The sequence below is a fragment of the Lipophrys pholis genome (genome assembly GCF_963383615.2).
Source record: "Lipophrys pholis genome assembly, chromosome: 14".
In the NCBI taxonomy this organism is placed as follows: domain Eukaryota; kingdom Metazoa; phylum Chordata; class Actinopteri; order Blenniiformes; family Blenniidae; genus Lipophrys; species Lipophrys pholis.
The window spans coordinates 22140006-22150958 of record NC_137633.1 but is presented as its reverse complement, the minus strand read 5'-3'; positions in this window follow the sequence as shown (position 1 = coordinate 22150958).

Below are 10953 nucleotides of genomic sequence, written 5' to 3'. Positions count from 1 at the left end.
TGTTTGGGGGTGGTGAAGAAGGAGCTAAGCCAAAAGGCGAGGCTCTCGATTTACCAGTCGATCTTCGTTCCTACCCTCACCTATGGTCATGAGCTTTGGGTCATGACCGAAAGAACGAGATCCTGGATACAAGCGGCTGAAATGAGTTTCCCCCGTAGGGTGGCTGGGTGCTCACCCTTAGAGATAGGGTGAGGAGCTCAGTCACCAGGGAGGAGCTCGGAGTAGAGCCGCTGCTCCTCCGCATCGAGAGGAGCCAGCTGAGGTGGCTCGGGCATCTGTTTCGGATGCCCCCCGGACGCCTCCCTCGGGAGGTGTTCCGGGCATGTCCCTCCGGTAGGAGGCCTCGGGGCAGACCTAGGACACACTGGAGAGACTATGTCTTTCGGCTGGCCTGGGAACGCCTTGGGGTCCCACCGGAAGAGCTGGAGGAAGTGTCTGGGGCGAGGGAAGTCTGGGCTTCCTTGCTTAGACTGCTGCCCCCGCGACCCGGCCCCGGATAAGCGGAAGAAAATGGATGGATGGATGGATGGATGGATGGATGGATGGATGTTTGAGGGCGAGCTTAAGCTAGGGAATAGAGAGCATTTCCCACGGCTCCAGCTCATCTATGTCCCAAGTTAATGTTATATTGGCTAAACACAACGACAACGACAACAACAAAAAATATGTTTTTCCTGCCTGTGGAAGGTAATCCCACGCAGTCGATTGTCCTTATTTTGTCTGTTTGTACAACCAAAAGCAGAACAGTGATGCGGTATCGTTGCTGAAGTCCTGACAAATGCCCCTCACAAGATGGCAGACGCACTGATGTATGTTCCTGCCAGTCCGTAAGGGGTCTAGTGTATATGTCTATGGATCTGGTAGCCTGACTGCATGCGCAAGCCCCGCCCCGGACAGATCTGGTCGCCTGGTCGCCCGGACAGATCTGGTACCTACAACGGGACAAGGATGACCGCTCATGATGAGAAACCCGACTCCTTCAACTGACTCTGGGGTTTTTAGCCCCGTTTCCACAGTGCCCCTTGGTACCGGTGCGGGTTGACTATTCGTAACCAGACCCGTATCAGTGCCGCGTTTCCAATACACGGGGAACGATTTGAAATGTAGGCGGGGTTATGAACGGCTGCGTAATCACGCAGGATGTGACGCCATCACGCAGCGGTCAACGCGGGAGAACTCGAGGAACAAACATGGCGGACTATGAGATCGTCGTGTTCTTTCTTCTGGCCTACTGCTTCCTTGCAAAACAGAGACAGGCTGTTTTGCAGAGAAGGCTCCAGGCATTAGACGAGGAGAGCGCCGAGGAGGACAGCCGTGAGCAGGAGAGACGGGAAGAGGAGAGCTGGGAAGGGGAGAGACGACTGCAGGAGAAACGCGAGGAGGAGGAGGAGAGACGCGAGGAGGAGAGATGGGAAGGGGAGAGACGACTGCAGGAGAGAAGAAGAAAGAGGCGACGCAACCGGGTAACTGTACTTTACTTCAGTGAAAATATAGAGCATACTTTTACTTTCACCTCGTTACATTTGGCCGCGATTATCTGAACTTTTTACTCCATTACATGTTTTAAAATGCACCTCATGATTAATCAGCCATTAAAATGTCACCTTTATAAAAATGTTATGTTTTTTCAATAGTTACTACTAGTAGTTGTTTTACCGCTGCAGAAGCTATTTGTACTTTAGTTTATTGTGAAGAGATAAATTTCACCTGTAATTCATAATTCTTCAGAATAAGTGTTTCCCATTTTCTTAGTGTAATTTCCCACTGGCTTTTAATTAAGATAGGATAAGATGTCCTTTATTTATCTCACATGTGGAGAAATTTGCAGTGGTACAACAGGATAGTAAAAAAGAAAGAAGCACACATAGCAGAAACTAAAAAAAAAAAAACAGATAAAAATACAATATAATAACATAGAAATAGATTGATGTTTAAATCAATCTGTTTAAATGTTCTGTTATATCTCCCAGGTCATCCAGGCAGCGCTGCGACAACACCGCCGCAGGCTGACAAGTTGGGCTTTCACCTGAAGCAACGACTGGTGGGAGAAGATAGTGCCTTGCTTCACAAGCACACAGTGGGTGCAGAACGTCCGGATGTCTGAACAGACCTTTCACTACCGGTGTGGGAGAGTGTGTCCGGCTGTGGAGAGGCGGGACACAAGCTTCCGTGTGTGTCCCTCTAACCAAAAGAGTTGCCATAGCTGTGTGGGAACTTGCAACTAATGCTGACTATCGCAGCATCGGCCATCTATTTGGTGTCAGCAAGACCACTGTGTGTCGGTGTGTGCAGAAACAAACATGTTTGATCGCTGAGTTTAATCCAGTTTTATCTTGTTAGAGTGAAAATCAGAGAATTACTTGTGTGGTTAACTAATACTAATGACTAACTAGCACAGGGACCTCCAGACTGTACAGTTATTCAGACTATAGACTACACTACATGCTCCCTGATGATAAACCTGAAAGGCGTTAATGTGTCCACACGAGAGAAAATAACACAATTATCAGAAAATACTGAATCCTGCTACATTCGCATGACAAAAATCTATTTTCTAAAGTTTTGAAAACTGAAGTCGTCAAGAGAAAATGTTATCCAAACATGCACACTAACTCATGCAGCCTTGTGGTCCACACTCGGAGTCGTTCCTCCAAGGCCTCGATTTTCCGGAGTATTTTGTTCTCTCTGTCTGGATCATGACTGATATCCAAAGTGGAGTCGCTGGTTTCGATTGAACCTCCCTCCCGGTGGGGCGGATCGCCTGGATCATCCTCCAGCATGTGGGTGGACTTCTTACAGCTGACCGGCACCATGGAAAGCTCACGTTTAAGCTATGAATGCAACCAAACAGAAACAGTTGTCTTATACAGTTCAGGCACATAGAACAAATCTTGCACAGTTCCTAAGAACGCGCTGAGTTATTCCCCCAGCGTTGGAACAGACTGCACATACACTTTTGAGGGCCTTGGTGAGGGTCTTGATGCAATCTCTCGGTACTTGCTGGAGACTTTCCTTCTGCTTCATCAGGCTGGATTGGGTCTCTGCCAGGTTCCTCTCTGCAATACGCACACGCATGTTGTAGTACATCGTTTTCTTCAAGACCGCAGCCTACAAAGAAAAGACTTCTGTATATTAAAACAGTAAATGTAAAGATTAAAGTACTATACAAGATTAAAGACAGGTAGTCCTCCCGCTGAGCCCAATCATGAGGATGTCGCTCCCTAATAAGAGCTGGAAAGACATTAAGATCAAGCCTGCATGTCTTCTCAATACCTCAGCTGCTTCCTTGACCACCTCGTTGGAGACGTCATAGACGTCGAGTCTCTGCAGGTCCGGCAAATGGTAAAGCACGTGTATGCTGTAGTTACACAGCAGACACACTGGGTTTGGGGTCGATGTGCGTTCCTGCAGTGCCAATATTCTCAGATTGGGGAGATGGGCGAGGAAAGTCAGCTCCTGTAACAGAAAAGAAGTTAAGCAGGCGTGTCCTTAAAGTACAGTCCTCAAGAGAAAATAGAGCTTTTGATTTTAGTCTCCTGTAACCAGAGAGTCTTATAAAACACTAGAAACACTGGATTATTTCGAGTAACCACATAAACGATCCAACGATCCAACTCTCATGAGCAGTTAATGAGAGCATCCTCTGCATTGTTTATTCTCATTGGTTTATGAAGTGTAGGACAAAGAGCAACTCCCAGAGCTTGAACTGTTTGTTTCACACTAAATCCGAGATTTTTCCTTTGAATGTTGGACTTTCAGAGAAAATTCACATTAATAGATATATATTTTCTATTACACACGCCCCGTGCCAATCACATACAAATATGACAATCAATAAAGAAAACAAAAAAAAGGAAAACAATAACATTATTGCATTTTGCAACCTTAAGACAAAAACAAATACATTGAGAGCACACGGTTAACACCCCCACTTGCTCTCACATTGTTGACATACAGTATGTCATATTATTTTCCAAAAATAAATTCATCAAACTTCATTAACTTACACTTGGTTGCAGGCTTTGTTAACACATCTGCTACCATCTCATTAGTGGGACAATACACTAATATAACTGTGCCATTATTTACAGAAGACCTAATAAAATGGTATTTGATGTCTACATGTTTGCATCTTTGCCTGCTCACAGGATTTTTTGATAAAGCTATTGTACCTTGGTTGTCTTCATATACCTTAGGTGGTGTGTCCTGACATTTATCAAGGTTTTCCAGTAGCTGTTTAAGATAGAGACACTCCTGTATGGTTGTGGCGAGGGCTATATACTCTGCCTCACAGGTGGACAGTGCCACAGTTGGCCGTTTCTTGGTCTTCCATGAAATCAAAGCACCACAGTCGGTTAGACCTACACAATACCCAGAGGTACTACGTCTGTCATTACTAGCCGCCCAGTCTGCATCACTGTATGCTCTTATTCCCAATGTGTCATATTTTCTGTAACACAGCTCTTTGTCAATTGTTCCTTTAAGATACCTCAGTACATGTTTAACTGTGGCCCATTGCTCAACAGTTGGCTCTGTGAAATATTGTGACAGTTTGCTTACAACAAAACTTATATCTGGTCTAGTACAAATTGTCAAATATAGGAGGCTTCCCACCGCCTCTCTATATTTTTTCACATCAATCATCTTTTCGGCATCATTAGTATAGTCCAGTTTTTGTTCACATGGCGTCAATCTAGGTTTGCAATCCTGCATGTTAAACCTTTGTAATATTTTTGACACATATTCTGTTTGGGACATTTTCACACAGTTGTCACTCTGGTTAAAATCAATACCTAAGAAATGCCTTAGTTTGCCCAAGTCCTTCATTTTGAATCTTTCGGCAAGCATGTCCTTCACATGTTTGAGAACATTTGCATCACTTGCCGCAATTAACAAATCATCAACCCATATTACAATGATCACTTTCTCATTGGGTGTTTCCCATGTATAAACACAGTGGTCAGCTTGATTCTGCTCAAAATGGTTTTTGGTCAAGTACTCATGCAGTACTTTGTTCCAGTTTCTGCCAGATTGTTTTAAACCATACAATGACCTTTCCAATTTACAAACTACATTTTCATTTGTGTCAGATTTTACTTCATAGCCCTCTGGCTGTTCCATGTAAATTTCGTGATCTATTGGTGCATTTAGGTAGGCAGTTTTTACATCCATTTGATGCAGAATCAAATTTTCTTGTGCTGCTTTTTGTATTATCACTCGGATACTTGTTAAATTAGCTGTAGGGGAAAACGTCTCTTCATAATCTACCCCTCTCTTCTGCCTGTATCCTTTGGCTACATAACGTGCTTTGCACTTTTCAGATCCATCTATATTGTTTTTAATCGCATAAACCCATCTACCCCCCCACTGCTTTCTTACCCTCAGGCAAGCTACTTAGGGTAAATGTGTGGTTTTCTCTAAGTGACTGCATTTCCTCATCCATTGCAGTGACCCACTCTTTTGATCTGTCTGAGGTTACAGCTTCTTTGAAAGTTACAGGTATATTACATGTCACTCTATAACAGTAATCTATGTTAATCTGCACCTGATCGGTTTCCTCATCAGATGCTTGTTGAGAAACATAGTCATGCAGATAGTCTGGCCTCTTCCTCACTCTAGAAGGATACCTTGTAGCTTCAACTGTTTGGGTCTGAGGACTACTACTCAGTTCATCCTCTTTTACTTGAACCTGCTCACTTGCTGGACTTACATTTACATCCTGCCCAGTTATTTTGACCCTCTGCTCCAGAACATCATCATCCTCAACAATGCCAGTCTGAGTCTGTCGCTCAACACTGGTTTTAGACATAAACTTGACTAATCTGTGTTTTTGTATTTTCCTGCTGTCAGGGAAATAGACAATGTATGCCGGACTGCTTTTATCATAACCAATAAAAACACCCTCTTCACATCTTGGATCTAGCTTTGTTTTCTTTTGTTTATAAGCAAAACACTGAACCAAACTTTTGCATCCTGGATAAATTGGGCCGTCTCCCTGTTAACATCTGAACTGGTGTCTGTTTGGTGCGTGTGTTAACACACCTGTTCCTAACTATGGCTGCTGTCTGCACTGCATAAGGCCACAAACATTTAGGTAACTTACTCTCTATTAACATGCACCGTGCCATGTCAAAAAGAGTACGCCAATTTCGCTCTGCGGTGCCATTTTGGCGGGGAGAATACGGCGCAGAGGTCTCATGTCTAATACCATTCTTAACCAACAGAGTTTTGTAATTATTTGCAGTAAACTCGGTGCCATTGTCAGATCTAAGACGCTGAATTTTACCATATGGGGCCGTATCGGCAAGAAACCTCTCTGTTGCTTGTAATGTGTCACTTTTACATTTAAGGCTATACACAAACACGGCGCTGGAAACATCATCAGTGAATGACAAAACATATTTGTATCCCTCTCTGGACTCTGGGTGGATTGGACCGGCCAAATCTGTGTGCACTAACTCTAGAGGCCTTTTAGCTCTCACATCAGGCTTTCGGTTTCGACTTTGCGTAAACTTGCCCTTGGTGCACACTTCACACGTTTGAGGTTTGTTTATTGGACTTTGAATTTTCATGCCATCAACAACACCTTCTAACCTTTGCACATCATCAAAATTACAGTGCCCCAGTATCTCATGCCATGTCTTTAAATCATAACATCCCTTCAATTGGTCATCACACCCATTAGGTACTGTATGCAAATAATATAGTCTATCATGTACATAAATTGGAAATTTTGTACCGTTTCTATGCACCAGAATGTCCTCGCCTTTCTTGAATGTCACGCTTGCTCCGCTGGAAGCCGCTGCTTGCACAGAGAAGATGTCCTGTGGGAAGGAGGGAATGTACAGCGCACGTCTCAGCGTTGTTTTGAGGTGACGTCCGTGACTGTCCATCAAACGGACCTCAGCATCACCTCTGCGCTCTGCTACTCCCTTGCATCTTGTGCCGTCAGCCAGCTCCATGCAATGATCCCCGGCCTGGAACTCGTCATCGAACCTCTTGAACTTAGCGATGTCGGTGACTATATGCGAGGTTGCCCCGCAGTCAACCATCAGGCCCCTCACGTCGACACCCGGGCCGCTTGGTTGGCATCCTGCCTCTCCATCTGTCACCCGGAACACGTACTCGTCGGTCCCGTCCTCGGTGCCGCTCGCCCTCCACGTTGCGTCCTGGCGCCGTCGTCTCCTGCAGTTTGCGGCGCAATGAGTGTTGCTCTTGCATTTGCTGCACCATAGTTTGCGCTGGCAAGTGCGGGCCATGTGTCCCTTCAGGCCGCATCTGTAGCACACCACGTCCGCTGCAGTTCTGTCAACTCCACGTTCAGATGAGCCTGAGCTGGCGGGTCTCAGCCTCGGTCTTGTGCGCACAGCCATTATATTATCTTCTGCGGCTGGAGCACGCATCTTTTCAATGTCCTCGTAGCTTCGAAGCTTGGTTTTGAATTCTGCAAACCTTATCCTGTCTTCGGCTTGCGTTATATGGATGGCAAACTGTTTAAAAGTCTCAGGAAGTCCTTTTAGAACCATAGCCACCAACATCCCGTCACTCAAAACCTCTCCAGCATTTCGTCATGCAGTGATGGCAGTTTCTGCACGAATGACATATTCACTCACACTCTCACTGCTTGATTTTTGTAACGAAGTCAGCTCAGTATACAGACTTATTATTCGAGGCTTTCCTTTGCCTGCATAATAGTCTCTCAAAATCTTTAAAGCTGCGCGTCCATCGTCAGCTGCGTCTCGCATCACAAGCGACAAACTCTTGTCGTCCAAGAATTGGATTAATTCAGCATATGCCTCAGCATTTGATGCTGCTTCTCCTGGTGTCTCCACACCCTCGGGCTCCGTGGTAATAATCACTTTCAAGCCTTGCAGCCGGAGGTGTCCCAAAAACTTAACCTCCCAAAGTTCGTAATTCTTCTCATCTCCATCAAACAAAAGGTGCGACCAGCGACCGCCAGGTTCTGTTCTTCTCAGCCCACTCATTGTGCTATAAATCAAAGAAACACTGAGCCCATAACCTGTTCACAGAGTAGACGCAACGACGTGACTCACTTGCTACACACAGCCATAGAGCCAGCTGTGCTCACTCAACGTGATTTTATTGAACACACCCACAATACACGCCCCACAATACACGCCCCGTGCCAATCACATACAAATATGACAATCAATAAAGAAAACAAAAAAAAGGAAAACAATAACATTATTGCATTTTGCAACCTTAAGACAAAAACGAATACATTGAGAGCACACGGTTAACAATACTTAAGTCTGTATCTATATAGTCCTATAACAGCTCTGCTTCATGTGTTTAAGTCTAAAGCTCCTGAATCCTCTGTGATGAAGTTCAGGGTTTGTGACCCTTCATCCACAGTCAGCTCAGATCAGAAGATGGACGGTTTACAAAGTACACAATGAACAATGAACTGTTTGTAACCCCCGCCTTGCTGGCTGCACAGAATAAAGTGTGGATATGTTCAACCAACAGCGTAATAAGAAAACCATCCTTTGAAACTTCTTTTTATTTGTACAGTGGCTAAAAAGAAATGTCACACTGTGAATGCCAAGGAAGGAAAAGACTTTTTTTTTTATCCTGTTGGTACTACAATCTACAGTGATATGTGCTGTGAATGACAATATTTGAATTCTTTGAGCTGCTTTCAGAGAAGGAGGACTGCAGGAAGCAGATCCGAGATGACATTTTAATCAAAGCCAAAGCCTCTCCGCGTTTCCTCAAAATGTCCCTGAACCAAACAATAAAACACTCTGAATGACTTCACCCAATCATATACAGTATACGTCTAAAATCTGCCACCAGCAAAACCTGCTTATAAAACACTTAAACCAAATGAACGCAATGGATGCATATCATTGAATCTGGAATTACAAATGTCTAATATGCTGGCCAATACATCGATGAAGGTCCTGTTCTACAAGCATGTTGTTGAAATCACTGAAAATCTGAAAGGGCCCGACTTTTTCTAAAACAAATTTAGAATCCGTCTTTTGTCAAACCAAGGATTTTAATAAGATTTTTCTTGTAAAAATCCAACAACTTTTTGGAAGAATGTCTTCAGCATACTTCTGTTTTTAATCTTACCTTAAAGGAGCTGATGTTGTTGCCGGACAGATTGAGATGGTGAAGGCTCACGTTGGGATCAAGGCTGTGCCCTGAGGAGATGCCGAGAAAATATTTAGTCATCAGCGTTACTAAACAGCTCATCGAATCGTCATCTGCCTCACAAAGGAAAACATGCAGGACTGTTAAAAACCTACCAATTCTTTCAATGTTGTTGTCAGACAAGTCTAGTTCCTGGAGCTTTCCAAGTGTGTGCAAACCCTGCAGGGAAAGAAAAACACCACAGGAGGCATCAACAGATCAGAAAGCAAGCGTTTGACGAATCATAGATAGATAGATAGATAGATAGATAGATAGATAGATAGATAGATAGATAGATAGATAGATAGATAGATATTCAGTTCAAACCTGTATCTATGAGGCTGACTCCGGGGTTTTTGAGTCGTTCATCCAAGTGATCCGGGTGTCTGAATCATGAGTCATTTGCGCATGCGCACCATTTCCACCCTCTCCCGGACCTGGACATATGAAGCACGGGGAGCAATCATGTGCCAATAGGAAGATGTTGAAACACTTGTGAGAAATAAACAATAAGAAAACAAAAGTTTTTAGTGGCATTGGTCTATTTATTCTACATTATTTGTGTTGTTTTTGAAGTTTAGTTGAACCAGGAACTAAGTAAAATAAATAATTGAACATAAAGTAAATACCCCCCCCCCCCCATATTGGGTTCTCATGGCTAAATAGAAAATAAACTAATGTATATATAAAAATTGTTTGTCTTTTCTGTGAAGGCTTGCATCAGTAATCTGCATGATAATTTCATAATTTGTTAAACTTATATTTTTACAATATAATGTTGCATTTCAAAATTAAATTAATTTGACACTAACAATTTGACGAGTTGTCTTAATGACTTAGTCGACCATCCCAGGATACCATCGAGTTAATATTAGAAAATTCTGATGAGTCATTTCAAGATAAAATCCCTTTGAAAATTAGAATATAAACAAATACTCTCCCTGGTTTCATGTTGATTCTAATCCAAAATTCCTAGTTGTTATGGGGTAATTCTACATAACAGTGATAGTAGACCATCCAAGGATACCACTCAGTTAATAGGAAATTCTCGTGTCATTTCAAAATAAAATGCATTTGAAAATTAGAATGTGACCAAATAAGACACAAAGGGACCTGTATTAAAGCTGGATTAATTCCAAAACTCCTAGTTGTTATGATGTCTTTCCACATCACAGTGATAGTAGACCATCCCAGGATACCACTAAATTGATATTAAGACATTCTGATGTGTCATTTCAAAATAAAACAACTTCAAAGATTAAAGAGTTCAACATTTTGGAAATTCTTTTAATTTGAAATGGCACATCAGAATTCCCCACTATAAAACTGAGTGATATCCTGGGATGGTCTACTATCACTGTGATGTGGAATTACTTTATGATGACAAGGACTTTTAGAGTAAAATCAACATGAAATCTGCAGAGTTCATGTTGTGTTTGGTCAATTTTCAACTTTTAAAGTGACCTCATAACAACTAGGAATTATGGAGTTATTCCAACTTGAAATCAAGGGAAATCATGTAGTGTTTGGTTGTATTCGTTTTCAAATGCGTATTATTTTTGAAATGACACATCCGAATTCCTTCATATTAACCGAGTGGCATCCTAGGATGGTTGACTAAAAATCAATCAGACAACTCATCAAATTCTTAGCTTCAAATGGATTATATTTTGAATTACAACATTATATTGTAAAAATATAGGTTTGACTTAATATCATATTGAAAATAATATTCCATATACTCCATCCATAAATTATTTGAATTAACTTTTAATAAGTAGGTTTTAGCTT